Consider the following 21953-nt stretch of genomic DNA (forward strand, 5'->3'; position numbering starts at 1 on the left):
GACGAGCCCCCGGGAAGTTTACACGGAGCGCACTTTGAGAACCCCTGCCCTAGATCAGTGTTTCCGAAAGGGGGTGTTGAATTAGTCCAGGGGGACGGTGGTGCTAGAAGCTATGGACATAATATAGAATGTCATGGGTTGGCTAAGGGTGATGAGAACAAAAACATTTCTGAAGAAATTGGTAATAGAAACAGAAATCTTTAGGAAACCGAGCTCCGGAAAATCATTGTCCACAGAATAAAACGAGGCTTTCCACTGAAGACAACGCTGACTCTAGAAAACGAGTACGAGCATTCGAAACCAGAGTTATTCAATTAATATATTTGACCAGATAGTTTCTGTAGTTTCCAGATAACTGGGTATTTTGAGAAGTTCAAGTGAAGTGTTTTCTTTACATGGGCAACAAAATGAAAATCGACAACCCAATTTAAAAAGGCAACTCAAAATTCTGTTTTGAGATAATCTGCATTTCAAAGATTCATTTCGTACGGAAGTAAGTTTGAATTAACTCAGATTTAATTATAGTAAGGAGAGTATAAGCAGGGTTAGAAGTTGTTGCTATTTTGGAATATGTAAAGGCATTTTCCAGTGGTCTTATGGTAACTATGTATATATATACGATTTCCTGAGTTGCCTTTTTGAACCGAGCTGTTGAAATGAATTTGTTGATTGATATTTTAAACAAATATAAATATTCTTATTTATAATTATTGAATCCCTTCATTCCAGTCGCACAATTTGGTGACTTAAAGCGTTAAAAGACATGCATTTTACATCGATAATAAAAATAAATGTTAGACGCAACTAATTAATTCGCAAAAACTGATTTTTTTTGTCTCGTATGTAGGTCGATTCCATCATTTATTGAATTCCATGCATTAAATCAGGTGTATGAATGCTATTCGACAAGATTACTCATTTTGGCATTCGATATAGCCTGAAAGTCCAAGAATTACATACGCTGTCAGAAGCGTTGTATTGATTTCGTGGAATGAAAGGATGGAAAGCCAACAGATGTTTACAAAAATGTAAATGTATATTCATTCCTCTCTCGCTCACATACAACACTTCTTTTCAGAAGCATTTGCTTCCTTTTGATGTCTCAAGCAGTGACGTTGGCAAGCTGGCGTAAAGCCCCTTTTCAAAAGCGATTTCCGTAGGGCCATCGAAAAATCAAAAGCTTCTCCTTCAACATTTTCTCCACTCTCTTCTGACTCTTCTAAAGGACGATGGAATTTACACATGCTTCAGAGAAAACATCTCTTCATGAAGGTAACTTCTGAATAAATTTGGCTCCGGTTCCAGCAGGTGCTAAAAGGCGGCGATTGTTTGGCATGATCGAGAGCGAAAGCATCCGTTGCGTTCCGATTTTGCACCTTCACCATTTTACCGGTTAGAAAATATATTAATGTTCACATGATAAACGACACGGGAATAATGCAATACAGGAATTTCTGGCATGACATGAAAGGAGTTACGGAAATCTGTATTAGAATTTTCGTCAAAAAGCTGTCATGGCGCTTTCTCGGAAAGTAATCTTTAGTATGAAAGGTATTAATGACAGTTTTGCAGGCCTGAAAGAATTGGAAGACGCTAAACTATTTACCTACTTATGAGAGACTCAATACTGGACATGCCATTTATAAATTATCGAAGAAGTTTGTTAAATATACAATCATTATATATTTATAAACATAGTGCTCTGAAATGGACGCTCTAATACAAAGAAAACACTTATTGTGTTAGAAATGTTATTCCGATAGTAAATCTGTTAGAGTGGATACAAAATAAATGATATATATATACACTGCTCAAAACAATTAGGGGAGCAAGCAAAAAAGTGAAGAAAACCGTGCGAGACAGCCACGTATTGGCATACAATGGATAGTACACGCGTATCAATGCGCGATACAGAAAAAAGACGTAAAAAAATTTGGAATTAAGCTTTAATTCTTTGAAAATATGGAAAAAACATGAAAAGATGATTTAGGACAACAATTTGGTTACACGTAAACGATAAAAAAAAGTACTGTTTAGACATGATGCATGAGTTTTAATAGGGCGTGTGGTCTCCTCGAACAGCTAAGACTGCTGCACACCTGTTTGCCATGGATGCGATGAGGTTATCGATCAGACTTTGGGGAATACTGTTCCACTCCTCAAGAAGTGCAATCTGCAAGTCTCGGACAGTAACAGGCGGCCTTGGTCGCGCAGCAATGCGTCGTCCGAGCATGTTTGGGACATGCTCGATTGGATTCAGGTCAGGAGAGCACGCTGGCCATTCCATACGCTGTATTGTTTCAGCTTCAAGCATGTTCTCCACCAGACGAGCTCTATGCGGTCGGGCATTATCATCCTGGAAAACAAAGGAATCTCCAATGGCTCCAGCGTAAGGGATGACATGAGGTCGCAGTATCTCGTGTGCATACTTTCGGGCCGTCAAAGTGCCATTCCGAATGATATGCAGGTCCGTACGTCCGCCTATGCTGATTCCACCCCATACCATCCAACCAGCTCGTCTGTATTGTGACCTTTCACGAACAAATGCGGGGTTATTTCGAGTGCCCCCGTCCCTCCATACCAGAACACGTCGGGTGTCACACTCCAGACTGAATCGGGACACGTTTGTAAACAGCACTTGGCTCCAATCATGTTGCTCCCAATCTCGATGTTCAGCAGCCCATCTTCTTCGGGCCGCACGGTGGCGTGGGGTCAACGGAATGCAGACCATTAGCCTACGTGCATAGAACCCCCCCCCCCCCCCATGAAGCCGATTACGTACTGTTTGGCTGGACACCCTTCGTCCTGTTGCCAAGAGCAACCGTCTTTGCAGCTGCGTAGCATTCTCTGTTCTGTTTCGACGGGCTGTTAACCGTACATACCGGTCATCAGTTGCTGTAGTGACGCGTCGCCGACCTTGCCCTGGTCGACGTCTAACATTTCCTGTTTCTTGGAATCGATTCCACAGCCTTGCAACAACACTTCTGGCCACTCCAACAGCGTCCGCGACACTACGTTGTGTTTGCCCGGATTCCAGTCTGCCTATAACACGCCATGCCATGGATTCCGGTAAATCACGTTCTTGAGACATCCTCAAGTCACCTTGTCTCAAAAAAAAACCACTGCGCAATCGAATTTCACAGTTACGGCAGTAAAACAGACGTTTCTGCAACATCCCGATTTCTGCCCTTATCTCCTTTTTCTGGTTTTTGACGTCACGAACTTTGATTTGCATATGAAGTTTTCTTCTTCCGTTTCTTGCTAGGCTTTAAATTATGGATGATTCATTTTATGTTACTTATCGGTATACATCTTTGCGTAATTTTGTTAAAACCATGTGCTCCCCTAATTGTTTTGAGCAGTGTATATACACACACACACACACACACACACACGCACACATCAGTGCAAAAGCTAACCGATAGAAGGCGCTGCTGACTGATCATCCGTACCACTTCGAAGCGTGAACCCGTATTTCCCAGAACATTCTCGTATTCTCTAGTAATTTCGGCAATCCGAATTTTTTATATAAATGTCCCGTACTTTCTGCAAAGCCAACGTAAATTTTACTTCTTTACAGAAATCAAGGCTTAAAATTATTTTCCCGACTTTTTTGATTATATTATGCAACTACAAATACATGGCCACAGCAGGCAGATTGCCCAACGAGGTGGCTGCGAATCTGATGTGGTCTTGTATTTGTATTTGTATAAAAAGGATGCCAATAAAAATATGTGGATGTCAAAACCAAAATACGGCAACCCAAAGCATATATTACAGAATAAAAACTATAATAAGTAATAATACTATATAATGGTTGTCTTACCTAAGTATAGATAGCTTCTCGATTCATCTCTCTATGTTTACGATGATTATGACTAAAAATATTGCTATTCATCTCGTATATTTGTCATGTTTAACGTTTTGTGCAGCCTTGTCATCATTTTTGGTGACAATTAGCAATTTCTCGTATTTAGGCATGCAAAAAATCACCGTATATTTTCTTCAGCCTATCTCTATTCAAGGCATTCCTTGCGCTAGCTGGATGTTTATTGAACTTGTTTTTTTCTATCACCACGTGGCCTTAGATTCCATCTCAAATATTGTTTGTCATTTAGAAAATTAATGATTCCGAATTCCGTATTTTCTGTATTAAACATGGTTTTATACAGAAAAACAAGTTGTCAAGCAGTGTATACAGGCTGTCCCAAATTGTTTGCACAGTGCCAACGGTTTACGACCGTTGACTTTGAAGAAATATACTTTTAATTACAAAAAGTTTTCAAATGACATGCGGTTACACAAAATGCCTTAAATTTCTCAAGTTATCGTATAATGAAATAGAAAAATTAACTTCTTTATGTAGACCCTGTGTGCTAAAACTTTCAATTAATGTAATGTAAATGCTGCTCTGTGTAGTCATTTACAAAAAAAATCTCATATTTTTAAAAGCAATATTAAGGAATATATTTGACTTTTGGTCGCCTATGATTTAGGGTGTGGTTCCCAAATTGCGAAACGTAAATTACATTCGAAGTTTTAAAAATTCCGTAATGGCTAAAATATAATTGTCAAAAAATGTAATTGTTATTTGATGTGAATGAGAAAAAATAAAATGTATGGTTGAGTTTATTCTATCTGTGTGCAGTCCCTACAAATAACAACTTTTGAGCAAATGAAAACTTGTCAACACAGTGATAAATTGCCAAAATATAGTGGTTTTATGTATCCAGTATCTCAATAAATATTGCATTTAAAAATATGATTATTTTTGCAAATGACTTTTCAGTTCGGGATCGACATTTCAATAATTGGAATGCGAATTATCTCACGGGGACTCTATAAAGACTCTCTCTGTTAAACTCTCTCTCTGTTAATTTCTTCAATTTTTCATGCATACGACTACTCAAACAAATTTTGAGATTGTAGGTAACATTATGAAGTAACATTTGAAAGTTTTTGTAATTGAAAGTGTTTCTAAAGTCAACGTTTGTGGGTATGTCCGCTGTGCAGCAATTTGGGGTTTATCAACCTGTATGGTTCGGTATGGCAAATTCGAATACAGTACAACCTGTCTTTGACGGATACCCACGGGACTAAAAAAAAATTTACCACTAACGGGGAGTGTCTGCTGATGGGGAAGTATGATATACTGTACAGTGTAATATCGTTTACACGACTTTCACATTTATACGACGTTTAGCTTCGGTCGCAATTTGTTACTAAGCATTTTAATGTTAAAATGTGTATGTTACTGTGTGTTTGTAAAAGTGATACATACTGGTGGTTATGCATAATCATCAATCGTCTCGATAAAGAAAGTTTGATTAGATTTTACTACATTAATATATACCAATTTTACCAGTGATTATGCATAATTCCCAAAAAAATAAAGTTGGAAAATCTGATAAATATGGGAAAATTTATAACCTTTTCTTGTCTTCGTCAACCAATTAATTATTTTTACCCGTAGGCTACATGATACGTGCACACACTTACATATATATGTGTTGCAATAAAAACTAAATTAAATTAGGTGTGAAGAAAATAAAAACATTTCAAAACAACATTATCAGTCTGGTAGTGTTGGCTTTCTTCACACGTATCAACAAACAAAACCACCATTACCATTCCGATTCACCATCTTGGACCATAGTTATGTTCAGTTAATTGAGAAATTAATTGACGATTTATGATATTTACCAACGCGAGCTCGGGATTAAACACAATCTTATTTGAATATGATAAATTCTCGGTTTTAGGACCAAAAATTAATAAATTATGGATTGGGAAAAAATTAGAGCTTGCTTGATTTTACTGACCGCTGTCGAGAGTCTCCGCTAACGTAGCGTGAAATACATTAAAGTAGACATGCTCACCCCATGGCCCGCGGTGGCCCTCGGAGTTATCATATGTGTGGCCCCTGGCCTCAAACCTAATTTTGTAAAATTAAACTAAGACAGGCACATGTCGAGGTCATTTAAGGGACACGCTGTACAGTTCCACATTTGCATATCATCTGAGTAACGTGCGGCACACTTCCAGAGCAAGTGGACTGAGGTGCATTTTCACATCACTGAAGCGACTCGCAAGATCGCGGATATTTCCAGGTCACTTGAGTGACCTGCAGTGCAGTTTTACATAACTTAAGTGGCCGGTGGCATATTCCCAGATCACTTAAGTGACCCTCGGCACATTTACATATCACTTCAAAACGTGCGGCACAGTTACATATACAAAGTTTTATAGCGGAGAGTGACATCATCCTTAGATAAGTTGCCATCTGGTGGCAGGTCCGACCGTCCACGTACGATCCCGTTCAGTGCACACGAAGGAAAGATTGATATTCGTTGCCTTTGTGTAGTCTAGTGGTGTAGGGTGCTCACTCGACAAGTGAGAGGGCGTAAGTTCGATTCCTCGCAAGGACAGTTGAATTTTCTTTTTTTCCTAAATTCATCTTCGCATTAGTCAGCAGTTGAAAACCTTTGTATGGATAGCGGAGAGTGACATCATCCTCGGACAGTTACATATTACTTGAGCAACGTGCGGCGCAGTTACAAAGTTTTAAGTGAACTGCGGTGCAGTTCCACATCGTTTAAGTGGCCCGCGGCATACTTCTGGATCGCTCATGTGGCTAGCGACACATTTACGGATTACTTGAATGACCAGCGGGACATTCCCAGATCTTTAAAATATCCCATGATACAGTTCCAGATTACTCAAGAGAGGTCCGCGACACGTTTACAGATTACTTGGATGACCCACGACACGTTTTCAAACCTCCTTCTTCTAACCAGATCATGACCCGTCGCTCTGTCTCAATGAAGAGATTTTGGCGGGTGGTAGAAGACGACCTGGGACATGCTGGAAGCTGTGCATGTATGTGTTGTGAATCTATTGTGAATATTGTTTCTGTGCAATGCTTGTTATGTGTGGTAGTGCTGCCATCTGTTAATTCAATTTTCCTAACTACGAGTGAATTGTAATGATTGAATAATTGTATCGTTGTAGGCCTGTTGCTCTCTGTGGCGAGACTTCTTCAACGGGGAAATCCGCTCGCATTCGCGCTTCGAAGTTAGGAACGACAGAATACAAACTTCAGCCAACCACCACTGTGGCAACGGTGAGGTTCGCACCTCGAGTCCGTCACTATGACCACTCTACCACCACAGCGGCAACACGTTTTCAAACCAATGAAGAGGCTCACACTCTCCCAAAAGTTGAGCACCCTTGCATTAAAGCCCTAGTCTGGAGATCAGAAAAGTTATGGAGGTTCCAATGTATCAATCCACAGTGTCCGTTATGGGAGGTTCCACTGTATCAATCACTTCAAAAAAGAAAAAGAAAAAAAGTCATTACCATCGATTTTCTTGATAGACATTTATTTTTTTCAAGTCCATTATTCCCTTGGTTTTTTTCTTCAAAAAGTCTTGTTAACTCTCTTTTATAGTTTAAGAACAATGCTACATCAATAATAGCAGAAGCATGATCATGAGATTTGGAACTTGAAGAAGCTAACTGGCTTTTCTTCACTACACCAATTAAGCCCTTCTCACTATCTATCCATTGCTTAGTATAAAAACTTGAAAATCCGTTGTAAAGAGTCTTTTTATAACATGTCTTGGAATTCCATCGGACCATTAAAACGAAACGATGAAGAGATAGCACAGCAAAAAAAAAAAAAAAAGAAGCCTACTTTAATTAGTTGTGACTTATCCGTAGCGATAACGGGATTAGAACACCATCGTTTAAAGACCTATGGGGGGGGGGGAGGGGGTCACTTCAGGTGCAGAGAAAATTTTTCAGACAGGAGATATTAATTATGGTTAACTTATCTTCTTTTAATCAACACTTACTTTTTTTTTGTTACTCCAGGGCCGCTAATTAGTTCTACTTATCGGATACCCGTAGCGTTATCTGAGAATTTCTAAACTCACTAGAGCAGGATGGATGGATGGTTGAATACTTCTTGTTCGCTGTTTTGATGTCTTTCTTCGTGCGCGGAGAATTCATCGCCGGAAAATTCACCGACAACAATTCCTGGGTTATACAATGTTACATCGGACCACTGGAAGAATATCTATGTATACGATTTTGTCGCGAGATTTTTTTAATCCAGGTTCCTTGTGGTCCGATGCGCATTTAAATACGAAATGATAACTCTGAAAGGAATAATCGTGTTACGGTTAAATTTCAATAATATTTGATCAAAAAAAATCATGAAAACGGTTCGTATTAAACAAACAAAATTCAAATAATAAACAAAAAATTACGATAGCAAAATTTGCATATTGCAAAGACAGAAAACTACATGTTGAATTATAATATTTTTAAATTTGATGTTGGAATAAATCAATTTCTTTATGTTCAGTTTCACCGTCTCCCCCGATAATTTCCGTTTATATATATAATTTGGGTTTTAGCCTAATCTCCATAATTTTAATTAAAAATGGGGTAAGAATTTCTTTCCTACCTTTTTCTCCATCCTAATTTGCCGCGGATGACCCCAACGTCCGATGTAAAGATGAAATGCCTACAGACACAGCTCAAAGTACTTTTTCTACATGATTTTTTTTTTGTCAAGTAGATCGCTTGATTTCACTACTCAATCCAAAAGTGAAGTCTTAAGGGGCAACAATCCACCTTTTCCCACTGGTGGTTTGGTTTCAAAAAAATGATCCTTCTATTGGGTGATGAGAGAATAACGTGTATACTAATTAATATCAAAATTAACACCATTGGTCAATTCAACCCCCATAATCTGCGATGACTTGGCCATGCACTTGGGAGGAAACTTTTCTTCTGTAGGTGGTTTGTACAAAAAGTAAAGAAGGAAAAAAAAATAAGAAAAGGAAAGGGTCAAAAACAGTAAATATTCCTACGAAAGGGATGCGCTAACAGATGACATAAACTCATTAAGGGGGGCCGGGTTCGACTCCCAGTAGAGGCAGAGATGAGTTTTTCCTTCTTTTAAAGCCGGGTTTTTCTAGGAAAAGGTTTTTACGGTGCGTGCAGCGTGAAATCACTGATTGGTTACAAACCTGAACTTCACGTTTTTTAACCAATCAGCGTTTTCACGCTGCACAAGGTGCAGGTAACCTGCTCCTAGGAAAACCCGGCTTAAAAAAAAATCAACATCTCAGAAAATAAGAGCATCATCATACAACATCCAGTTTTCTGTATATCTTGCATAAAGAAGTGGAGAGCGACATCATGTTATATACGATATGGCATGTCATACTGTATAACGATCAAGGGAAATACGTTTTCAGTATTAGAGAAGAAGAGTGCAGAGGGTATTATGTGCAATCTTCTAAGACAGTGTTTCTCAGCCACCGGGCCGCGGCCCGGTATCCGCCCGTGACATTATTCATACCGGGCAGCGACTGATCTGCCGTTTCCTTTTCCTCCATTCATGTTCCGTTAATAATGTGTTTCACCGGGCCTTTCACTTACAAAAATAAATGATACCGGACCGCGGGCTTCCAAAGGTTGAGAACCACTGTTCTAGGGACTCCTTTAAGTGGCCAAAAAGTAAGGTGCGTTCAATGATGAAAAGTATTGTGTGTGTGTGCATGTTTTGTACTTTTAAACGGCTAAAGGCTACTTTACTTTTCCCTCTTTATTATTATACTGGACAGGACTTCCCGCATTGAATGATTGCGATAGCTATTAACGCTATAGCAACAGGGTGTCCTATAATTCCTATTTCAGCCTTTATCTCATCAACCATTCGTCGTAGAGGTATGGTTCCAATTCAAAAAAAATCATACTCAAAATGTGTTCAAAAATCATTTTGCACCAGTTTCGAGATTAAAAATACAGCGTGTAGCATAGAATAAAAAATCTAAATGTTTTTACGGTCCCTCTGTGTCCTCCAACTTCCAATTAAAAAGCTGCTGCCCTGTCTCTTTTGAGGTCTACAAAAGAATTCCATTCTTCTATGTGCAATATGTGATGAGATACTGGAATTAAAAAATCGGAGAAGTTTTGAAAGAACAACATTAACTAACGGACGACACTTATTTTCCCTATTTATACTGTCCTTTTTTAACTTTTCTGCGATTTTTGAATTGAAATACCTCAGCGAATATTACGCTAACAAAACGTAGATTCTTTTGTTGGTCTCTGGAAAGACAGGGCAACAACTTTCTAATTGGAAGTTAGAGTACGGAAAACCATATAAAAATTTAGATTTTTTTGACACTATATTTTTACTCTCAAAAACTAGTACAGTGACTTCTGAACACCTTTTGAGCATCTTTTAAATTAGAATCATACCTCTATCACGAACGGTTGATGAGATAAAGTCAGAACTAGGACTTACAGGACACATAGTGCTCTAAAATGTACGCTCCAGTCTATAAAGGCAAACGCTCATTGTTGGAAATGTAATTTTTACCTGCAGATGTATTATTAGACAGGCCATTTTTGTTATTTTTTATAAATAAATTGTTTGTCGGTAAATTGCGTGGCGGTAAATTGTTTATCGGTAAATTTTCCCAACGGTGAATTTCCCGTAAATCTTTTTTCTTTGTACAAGTAGAATCTGCCATCGTCTCTATTATGTTATTTCAACAATATATTCATTGTTTTCTTTTATAACTCCATTTATAACGTCGTTCAATTTAAGAGAGAGAGAGCGAGGGGGGGGGGGGTTGGTAACGAATCATGACAAAAAGATTTCCTGTTCAGTATTACGTACAATACCCGGCAGTACATATTTCATATTTGTCAGAAACGGCACAAGATTTCTCGAATAAATTGAAAACAATACCGGGTTTATTCCCATATATCATGTACTCAAATTTACATACGGTTCATAACTTATTTGAACATGTTTCTTATATATACGTAATGAAATATTACTCGAGACAGGTATATTATATTTATATGGATAGAAATGATCTCTGCCGTACATTTTTCGGTGGAATTTCTCATTCGAAATTGAATTCATGTGCTATATTCATTGTTTTATATCAAAAATTCTCATATTATTTGAATTCAATTCGGATTTATGATGCTTTTCAGCTTTTTAGTACAAAACAAATTGAGAGAGAGAGAGAAAAGCCAATATTATTTGAAATCATAACATTTTTCTTGAAGAAATGCGTAAATGCCAGGTAATACCAATGTGAATATCAAGTTCAGGCAAAAACTCATCAATAAGCTTTGAATTATTATTTTTAGTATTTATTCTGTGTGTTTTCCTAAAATAATAATTTCTACAATTTTGACGTGAATGAACGTCTTTAATTTCAATATCGTAAATGATATACTGGGAAAAGCTCCAGTGTTACAGAAATAGACGAGTTATAACGCGTTCAGCTTTCCTATACCAGTGGTTCTGAAATCTTTTTCAAACGCGGCTCAGTTGCCCAATTCATGGTTCGTCTGCGGCTCCCCAAAATAGTTTGGTAAATATTTTCCAATACAAAAGAACCCCTTCAAATCATATAAAGACTCACAAATCAATATCTCTAGCTCGTCGCGACGCCCTGACAAAATTTGACGATGGCCCCCAGGAGCCACGACGCACACTTTGAGAAACATTTTCCATACTAATAACCACAGATAAACATCCAAGATATCATGGCATATTACAAGATTCAATGCTTCTCAGATAATCAATCAGGGGCCGTTCATTCATTTGCGGTATGTTTTTCTTTAGTTTCCTTAAAAAATTTAATTCATATGCTTTATTCACTGCTTCATATCTTCTTTTTTTTATATCAGTATATATCAATATTGAGAGAAAGGTTAGCGGGAATTTTCAAAAACCGGTTGGAATCAGTTGGTGTGGTAAATCAATGAGAAGAATTTAGGGCAGAACTATCCTCTGTTTTGCATGGCGTCGTACCCTTTGTTCATAAAAAGCGCATTTGTTTGTCGCACCTCCCTTTTCACGGAAAAAATGCGTAATCTTTATCATGAAAAAGAAAAAAGCATTTAGAGAGTATAAAAGTTGAATAGGTGACTGTCACCGTTTGCTAAATAAGAAGGACTTTGAAGAAGGGGATAAGAGAAAGTAAAAAAGAAGTTGAATCTCCCAAGGTTGGCAGATAGCATTGACGCTGACCAAAAATCTCTTTTTCAAGTATGTCGACAATGGAAGTAAGGGCACAGTTGGCCCCCCTCTAGATAGAAGGCTCTAGGGTAGCTATGCTGCTTTCAATGATTTTTTCGAGACGATTTTTAATAGGGAAGATGATATCTATAGTGCGGGTGTGTCATGGGGTGATAAAGTCCTCAACGATACTCAATTGGAAGATGTGGAAGTCCTAAAACTTGTAAAAAATTTATGTACAAGCAAAGCACCAGGACCAGATGATATTTATTCTAGGGTCCTTAGCGAATGTGCTAATGAACTATTGGGGCCAGTTGCACAGATTTACAGAAGTAGTGTTGCTGAGGGTATCGTTCGAGGGTTCAGTTATTTGGTGTTTGTGTGTAAGAGACGGTCATTTGTACACGCCCTTTTAAGACAACTGTTTATTTTAACATATTAAATTTATTCCGGTTAAATATAGAAATATTTATACTATATACAAACTAGGGAGAGAGCATAACTATGCGTGTGTTTCTCCAGCTCTCTCTATGTACTCTCTCTTTATGTCCGTCTGGTTTTGGCGAACTTCATGTTATTGGCGACCGTCACAAGGGGATTGGAAGCTTACTAAAATGTGGTTCCGATATTTAAAAAAGGTTATAGAGAAACCGTGTTTTGAATTACCGTCCAGTGAGTTTGACGAGCTCCCTCTCGTTTGTTTTAATCAAAAGGCAATTGGTGAAGTGAATAGACGACGATAACGTGTTGTCGAAAAACCAGCATGCGTTCAAGAAGAGGAAATAGACTGTAACCAACCTGTTTTGCTTCTATGATGACTGACTAAGGCTTTGAAGAAAGACAAAAACATCGACGTAGTTTATCTTGATTTCCAGAAAGCATTCGATCGCGTCCAACATGGCATTTTTACATGAAATTTTTTGGGATTGGAAGCAACGTGTTGAATTGGATAGAATCATGTGGTCGAGAGATAGGTCACAATGGGTTATGGTGAACAGGAAAATTTCTGATTGGACAAGTGCGAAAAGTGGAGTCCCTCGAAGAGGTGCCCTTGGGCCCATACTTTTTTCACTTATTATCGATAAACTCAATCAGAGTATCAATGGGACTGTTAGGAAATTCGCAGATGATGTGAAGCTAATTGGGGTAGTCGGGAATCTAAGCAATAGGGAGATGCTCCAGACTCAGTATGGGCTAATGAATGAAGCATGATCTTTAGTGTTCATAAGTGCATCTTCGTTCATTTCGGTTCGAACAATAAACGTTTCCCTTATGAGCTAAATGGTATTACTATCCCCTAATGCAACCAAGTCCACCGATTCTGGAATTCTCATTGAGAAGCGCCTTAAGCTTTCTGAACATTGTTCAGCGGTGGTCAAAAAAGCGAATAGATCGCTCGGTTTCATTCTTGTAAAAAATGTTTTGCATTTTCCTAAATCATTATTTGCTTTTCCGGGGAATAGTTCGTCCTGAACTCATGTATGTCGTAATGTTTTGAAGGCCATACCTATACAGGAATATAGACTTGGTATGGGGGTTGTTTGTATTCTCGTGCATTTGTAAAAATTCTCTTTGTAAAGTTTATGTATTGAATTCTTCTGGTTTCTTATAACACAAGAAAATTCATAATAAATGTAATATTGTTATAAATCATAACATTTCTCTTATAGCAATGGGCGAATGAAATACCAAGTTTTTACCTAAACTCATCGACGAGATATTAATCATCAGTTTTAATATTCATTTTTTGTTATAATTTCCCAAAAACCTATGATTTTACAACGTGAATACACGTCTTCACTACCGTATATGAGATACAGAGTAACACAGAAATGGGCGAGTTTTGAGCGGCTAATATCTTCTATGCTGATAACAAGTAAACATCTGGGATGGCATGACATAGGACAAGATTCAACGCTTACTAGGTGACTAATCACAAATCTTGCATTTCACATTCCGCAGAAATTTTCGTTCTATTCCCTGTCAACTTTGTAATGTTGTAGCTTGTGATTCATGTACAATTAAAACAAAACAAAAGGACCTTCAAAATACATATGTAATCCTAGTTATGTACTGTAGTGTACTAAGTGACAAATAATTTCTGAAATTAACTGATAATGATGTTCGTCATTAGGGTGTAGTCAGTAGGAAAGAATACGTCCTCTATTTTTTTAAGATCCTATGTTTACAATTTATGAATTAAAAATTGACTGCGTAAATTGCAACAATTTTCGCCACATCGCAGTAAGTATCAATAGCAAAAATGAAGAGTAAAAAACAGTAAAGCTACTGAATTAGGAGAGAATTTATTAATCCAAGCCGAAGATTGAACATTGATTGATTATTGCTTTAGTGAGTTTCATTTCCCTTTTCATCTTCCAAACTTTACTAATATTTAATGTCGATCAGGTTTCGCCGAAACCATTAAGTTTTGATATCCGTTGAGAAATTTTTAATGATCAGACAGCATTTTTTTGGAACTCCCGTTAATGTTTTTAATACCTCGTTCCAAGCATTTTTTTTTATCCTCTGAAAATATAAGAAAGTAAATTTTTCTCGTATCAGGAGAGAAAAAAATCGGTGTAATTTCCAAACTGTTTTAAGTAAAAGATGCCTCTAAATAAAAGAGCGTTATTTTTGTTTTTGAACGCGTAACCTTCTTCCCTAGCTTATATTTGTCTTAAATAAATATTATTTATACTTACAGAATTTATGCAAAAAATTTATGAAGAGAAACGTTTCTCCAAATTCAATATTATAATTAAACATACGAACAGAAAACAAAATAGGAGTTCTCTATTATCTTTAGACTATGAAATTATCACTCGCCAAAAATCACACGCTAGACATCTAATAATATACTCAAGTTAGATAGTGCACATGAACTATCTTTAATGTTTTTCAGACGAAAATTATTGTAATTCATAGTTTGCTATCGAATATCTCCTTTCAAATTTTCAAATTTTAATTGTTAATTATTAGTTTTCAGCTGTGAAATGGCTCTTATAAGCGATCAATAACGATTATTCGTCTAGCTAAGTACTAATTAATACCTGCTGAAGTTTGATAATACGCAATTTGAGAATTTACATTATAAAGAATTTGATTGCTGGTGTATGCACACTACCAGCAGTCAAATAATTAACCCTTAAATGCATGATTTTTTCTTCGAGCTGATAATTTTTTTTCATAGTTAGTTTCACACATAAAGAAAGCCGAAAAAATCATTAAAAAAAAATCTATTACGAATTGTTCTGCTTATATAGGTCTTAGAGAGGACGTACAGAGAATCATATATTGCAATAAAAGAACTATATTGAAGTAATATTGCTTTTCAAATATATAACCACCTTTTTTTTGTGATTCAAACTTTAGTAAGAAAAAAATTCAGGTTGCGAACTTTCAGGATGACGGCCACTCATGCTCTGCAACAAACAAAAAGTTGTCGTTAAAGTAGGCATCTACCAGCAAATTCAAAATATAAAATGGGAAGAATATGACTTCACCTTACGTGCAAAGGCAATTCTGAATTTTTATCTTCAAAAAGGCTGGAGTAATGAGCGTTTGAAGGATCCTTTGCACATACGCAAAACTGCATTTAAGTAAGACCGTGATAGTTTGCATGTAATTCATGTGGTCCTGGAAAAAATATTGTAAAGACTAGCTAAGAAAATAGATCTATTTTAAAAATGAGAAAGTTTTTATAACATTTTTCAGAACTTCACAACATGAATCGAAAGCAAAGAATATTCTTGTCGTATATCGTGCCAGAAATGCATTGCTTAATAGAAATAATTGCTGAAGAATAGTGAGATCTTGTGCCATAAAACCGGTTGTCCGCTGGAAGTTACCACAAGCGGAAACGAGTCGCGTGTATGTGCAAGACCGCTATAGTAGTCTTGCGCATACACGCGCCTTGTTTTCACTCGTGGTAGTTTCCAGTGGGCGACCAGCTTATACTTACGGTGGACTCTTCAAGAGGGATGGACCATACATAATTTGCAGCAAAGGATCTCTATGTCTTTGTGAAATAGAAATATTCAGACTGAGCAGCAGGAAAAAGTACAGGGTGTCTAAAAGAAGAGGAGATCTTATAAAGCATAATAAGATAATAATATCAGAAAATATTAGTTTTCTCTTGAATGGCAATAGATCTCGCAGTCTCAGTAGAGAATTAGCTTTCTCGAACTTCAATACGCGTAGATTGGTGTGGCATGTTCTTTACAAGACTGTTCAGAAGCATGGGCGGAAGGCAATTTATAGGTCCAACATATTTTGGATTGGCATTGTCCTGTGCGTTACACGTTTACCAAGAGAATCACTGGCATTTTCGATAAAACTGAGGTTTGGAAAATATGTAGACCATGTCATACTGATGATATCCTCATTTTTCAATACATTAGTTACGTCATCTGTCCAGTATGGGAAAGCATTCTCCTCCATTTGCAGTACAAAAACAAAATTGAGACCGATTAATTCAACATGATCCAAAAGAATCTCTGAAGAAAATTGCTATGATGGACGTGAGGATATGCAGTATCTTTTCTAGTTCCATAAGAATGGGGTTGCGTAGTCCAGTTCGATAAAGATACTCGCCTAAAGTACCAAAAGATGTTTAGAGGTGTCGCGAGTTCGATACCCGGTTCGTGATTGTCAGAAACTTTCCTGACACGGATACAACAGAAAAGGCGGCACGACCACAGAAAAAGATTGCTACCACACATAGTCCCACATCGAGTCGTTAGCGCACCAACCTCCCGGCTGCCGTTCAGAATCGGCGATAAATTGTATGTCCCGGAATAATTAACCCTCGTTTCCGTGTGTAGAAAATGACGGTGATGGGACAAAAATGATCAAATGATCAAACCATAAGAATGTCCAAAGGTAATTATTGCTCTTAGATGAAACCCAGTTTACGAAAAAGAGCGGTTCTTTCTATCTAAATTGCGGAGCGAGGACAGAATGCGTCACACCAAAAACAATACGTCCAATAAGTTGACCGTCATAGTCTGAGATTGATGGTAAGCATGCGGGACATATTAGAACGTCATTGGACTGCGTAGTATTCTACTAATTCAACAATTGGTAGATTGCATCGTGAAACACACATGAAATATTCTAGGTCTACATCATCGTAAATGTAACCCTTTAATTAAAAGGCATTTAAATATCCAGAGGAGAAAATTTTTGGGAGGTTATATTAAAAAGAAAATGGAGAGGTACGGAATGCTATTAAACGACAAAAAAATTTATTTTCAATATTTAAAAAAAATTTACATAAATATGATTTATGTAGATTTGAACAGTATAAAAATGCCATTTATTGTTTGCCAACTTACTTTTCTACCATTGTTGCTCAGCAATATGTCTCCTCCGCACATGGTATTTCCCTGCAAAATGAAAAGGTTAAAAATCGTTCTGGCTGGGCTTGTCAAGAAATAGGAGACGTGCACCTTTGAACCATTCACGAACAGCTCACAAGTAAAAATCGAATGCTTAGGAGTTGCTTAGAAGCATCAATGCCGGAACGGGCTCAAAATATAAAATGCCTTTATTTGAAAAATATAAGAAGCTCATGTGTTTTTTGCTTTTGAGAGCAACACTGCCAAATAAAAGGGTTAAAACTGCCACCAAAAGATTCCAGACTGATGAATGTTTGGAAACCTAAAAGTTGTGACTCTTGAATTTTAATATTTCTACCGATTTTATTTCGAATGGGAAGTTTTCATTTTATTGAGAATACTAATTTCTCAACAAATATTTCGCTTTTAGCTTCCGTTTAATTTGTATGGAGATCAATAGAAACGTCTCTATTTTTTCTCTCTCTTGATGAAAACGTTCTTCAATTAACTTGTGGTAATCAAAGAATTCAAATTACTGATAGACAATTACGAATCGGCTGTAAACTAAATTGCCTTAGCCATAAAACTTTGGGGAATCAGATGGAATTTCCTATTTTGTAGAGAAATGTAATTCTCTCAATTCCCGAAGAAATGAAATCTCATTTCCGTTATTTGTAATGAGCGCGTTATCCGAGAATAATTAGCGATTTCACGGACGAATATAATTATTATGACGATCATATTATTATTTATTACTTACTTTATTGTTTGTTAATAACTTCCACTCGTCACCTCTAATGCGTGATGACCGATAATTCTATGAAATAATCAACGCTTATTCGTACTGATTCAAGATATCGTAAGAATGAAGATAAGAAAAGTTTATTGCTTAAATTACATTGTCAGAATTGATTTTCTGATTAGAGATATTGACTTTCTGAATTCAGATAACTAATTAGAGAACCTAGATGAAATTTTTTCTCTGCAGGTTTTCTTATTAATCATATAGTTGACGCTCATGGAATACGTGCAATAAAAATGAGATTTTATATGGTCCCTTTGCTTAATTAAATCGTTTATTTGTTTGAGATATTTGTTTTTCTGGTACTAGTTGATTTGATTATTCGACTTTATTTCCAAAAAATACAAGAACTAACATGGGATTTTTTTTAATTTCAGAAGAATCAGTGATCGTGGTTTTCTGGTCTTGTTGAACCGTTTCATGCGACTACTCGAGTTAACATTGGTATGTTATTTCATCTCGTAGTATACATACTGTGTAAAAGTACTTATAACATAATAGTTAATGTCTATATTATTATTATGTATGAATTCAATTAAATGATACTAATTTGGAAAATTTGTACGAAAATTATATGGTTTTTTTTCTATATAGGCTCGTGAATTTTAAAATACACATTTTACACATCAAAATTAACGATGTGAGAACTTATTTTAGAATTTTCGCGCTAAAGGTGAGTGAAAGCGTTCATTTGAGTTTCATTATGGATGATGGCTAAAAAAATTTATCCAATGAAAGGTTGGTAAAATGATTAGTATTTTATATGCATTAAAGTTCACGGAAAATAAGGAAATGCCCTGGAAGTTTGTTAACTAATACCTAAAGTTATGGTGAGTACATTAGCTAAGATTCGTTTTATTACCAAGATAGTTTCATTCTATCCATTCTATCACAGCCAAGTATAATATATTTTACAATTATGATACGATTGATGGTGTATCCGTGGGTCTTGATTGTTTTTTTTTTCAATCGTATATAACCATATATTTCTATTCTTGAAAGAAAAATTTTAAACGAAGTCTTGGTAAGATCAGATCTTTGCTCAAATACAAAGAAAATCATAAAAATATTTACTTTCTCAGACGTAAGGAAATGCTTTTTCGTAAGATATATATCCTGTGTCTTTCCATTTATCACATGAATCTTGAACTATTATTTATGAGAGTAAGAGACGCAAAGACAACGCCAAGAAGCCAAACATTGATTGATGATAGTTGTATTGTCCTGTCTTAAATTTGATGGACGAGGACTTTTAGAAGACGCGATGTATCTTGTTGAGCTGAACTTGAGATTTGATAGACAACGAACAACTGCTTCATTTAAAATTAAAATAAAGAAAAAGAAACATATACGTATACTTACAAATATAATCTCTTAAACCTTCGAAACCTACGAACTGTATATTCTAATGATTCATAGCCTTTCAGCAAGAACTCTTCTCTTATTTATGACATCCCATCCCATTTTTCATTTTCCATTTACTTCCAAGGGAAAAAAAATGAAAAATTCATAATTCATTTATAATTCTAACAAAAATTTCATTCGGATATAAGTGAAAAGTAATAATAAAAATACAGCAAGTCAATGAGACGACAAAGTTTACGTAATGCTACATATCGAACGTGTATATTGTATGTGTTAACACGCATTCAATTTCCATCTCTTCCTTATTTCGTATTTCAAAAATAAATGAAAATAATAATTTATCGGTTATTCGTCGGTTTTTTCTCCTCCAACATAGAATATTTTTTTTTTCAAATTTAATGAAAAGTACTATAATTCCGTACTAAAAAAAGTAATATCGTGGGGGAAATTGGAAAATTTTTGAATAATATTTTTTTTGGAGGGGGAAAGGGTATTTAATTTAAAACTGATATATATATATATATATATTCTTATATTACCTTTTGTTACCATTGGATCTTTTCTTCTGAGGCGAAAAAAAGATGAAAGAGTGCGAAATAAGAAGTTGCTTCTTATTTCTCTTCGAGCGTTCCAATGCAATTATTTGCATAAAAAAGAGAAGAAATTGTAAGAAAAATCGATTTTCATTTCACCCCTTATTAACGTCACTAACATACATATAACCTTTGGAAGAACGGGTTGCGATTCTCTTATTAAAACTAATTCTCTTTGATTAAATTTTCGGTTTGTTCATTGTCATTTTTACGAATACTTATTTCGAGATTTATTTCTAGGAGAGAAAGGAAAGTTTTTCCAATTATATACTTTTATTTTTGCTGAAAAAAATAATGATCGATTCTCGGAAACTCAGAATGAAATTACTTTTGTTGTTCTTTCGAATAGGATGTGTTTGCATATTTTTTCCTTCAATTCGTTTCGTTAACAAGGTAATAATAAAAATTTTCGGAAAAAGTAATGAGAATTTATATGCTTAATAATATTTTTTTTTGTCCCCTTTTGAATAAGATTTATAATATTTTAGAGAATAAGAATTTACTGGAGTTTTCTTTTACCATAATCTGAAAATATTATTTATTACATAATAGACTTAATTGAATTAATGTTTTTAATATTAAAGATTGTTGCGGCTTCTGTGTGTTTTTCAACGATGTTTATACATATATCGATATACCGTATTTCTTGGCCTATTCACCTTATTGAAAAACATAATTTTGGATTTTCGGTGCCCAGATAAATTTTTGTTTCAAAAAACGCAATCGTCAAGAATATTATACCATGTAACGTTGAAATATTAATTAATTAAATTGAATTTGAACTGTTTAATTGTTGGTTCTAAGCAGTTATCAAACATTTTCTAACAGTTATTTGTTTGTAAAATACCAGGAATCAGTCAAAAACAACGCTAAAATATACGGTACTGGTACCGTATACGGAAATGACTCTAGATGATATTTTGAATGGGATGTCTAGTCTGGTTAATCAGCCTGTCAAAATCAGCAGGATGCATTTAATTAATGCAAATGAACCCTTCACGTGAAACATCAAATGAATTTGGAGAATGAAACGTGAAGATTCGTTATCCGACATTTGTCAATTTCGTAATTATCAATTGCATTTCATGATTTTTCTTGTCAAAGTGACCATCAAATATATTTTGACAGTTTCCTGCAGAGTAAAAAAAATTGAGTACTCAGATATATCGAGAAATTGTTAGTACCAGTGTTAATTGAGAAGTAGACTATAACATTAAAAACCTGTTTTAGTTGCACTTTCTTGTTGTGTGAAATGTAGATGATATAGCCATAAACATTTTTGGCATTGGGGTGAAAGGTATCACGTGCGCAAAGAATGTACATGTGTCCAATTGCTCTCTTAAGTGTACTTACGAAAAGAGCTCCCAATTAGCACGAAAGACTTTATCGATGTTTTGAGATTTTTCTAGATTTGCCTAAAAGATTGGATTTCTTTCTCTCTCCTTTTTCGGTATTTGCCTTTTATTTTCATTCCCATACATTACAGTGCAGACCAATCGAAAATCTGGAAATAAGCATCCGATTTCATATAGGCCTATAGTAAAAAATATATTGATCTCATTGAAAAGGTGGCGCGCAGTAATTTTTTGTTGCTTCGGTGAATGTGCTGAAACTCGCCTAAAATGGAATCTTTTGAAGTTAAATACACGTAACGACTATACAGACCACTTTACTCTCAGGCAACGGTGACTGACCGAGCTTTCTTTGTGTTGAAGCAATTCTTCTGAAAGAATCAAATTGCCTCAAATTATGACATTTAATACACCATATTACTTTTAGAAAAC

General features: G+C 35.8%; 1 pseudogene across 3 annotated transcripts in view; it reads left to right on the forward strand.

The window, feature by feature from the left end:
• LOC149084997 (hexosaminidase D pseudogene) overlaps positions 1–21953 on the forward strand; it is a 220508-nt pseudogene that overhangs the window by 71099 nt on the left and 127456 nt on the right. For all 3 annotated transcript variants that reach the window (XR_016192780.1, XR_016192782.1, XR_016192781.1), the window contains exon 2: positions 18589–18655. The product of XR_016192780.1 is annotated as a hexosaminidase D pseudogene, transcript variant X1 (transcript). The remainder of the gene's footprint in view (positions 1–18588; positions 18656–21953) is intronic.

This window comes from Pholcus phalangioides, unplaced genomic scaffold, assembly GCF_987345545.1.
Source record: "Pholcus phalangioides strain wild (caught in Gottingen) unplaced genomic scaffold, Ppha-v1.0 ptg000007l_1, whole genome shotgun sequence".
Lineage (NCBI taxonomy): Eukaryota > Metazoa > Arthropoda > Arachnida > Araneae > Pholcidae > Pholcus > Pholcus phalangioides.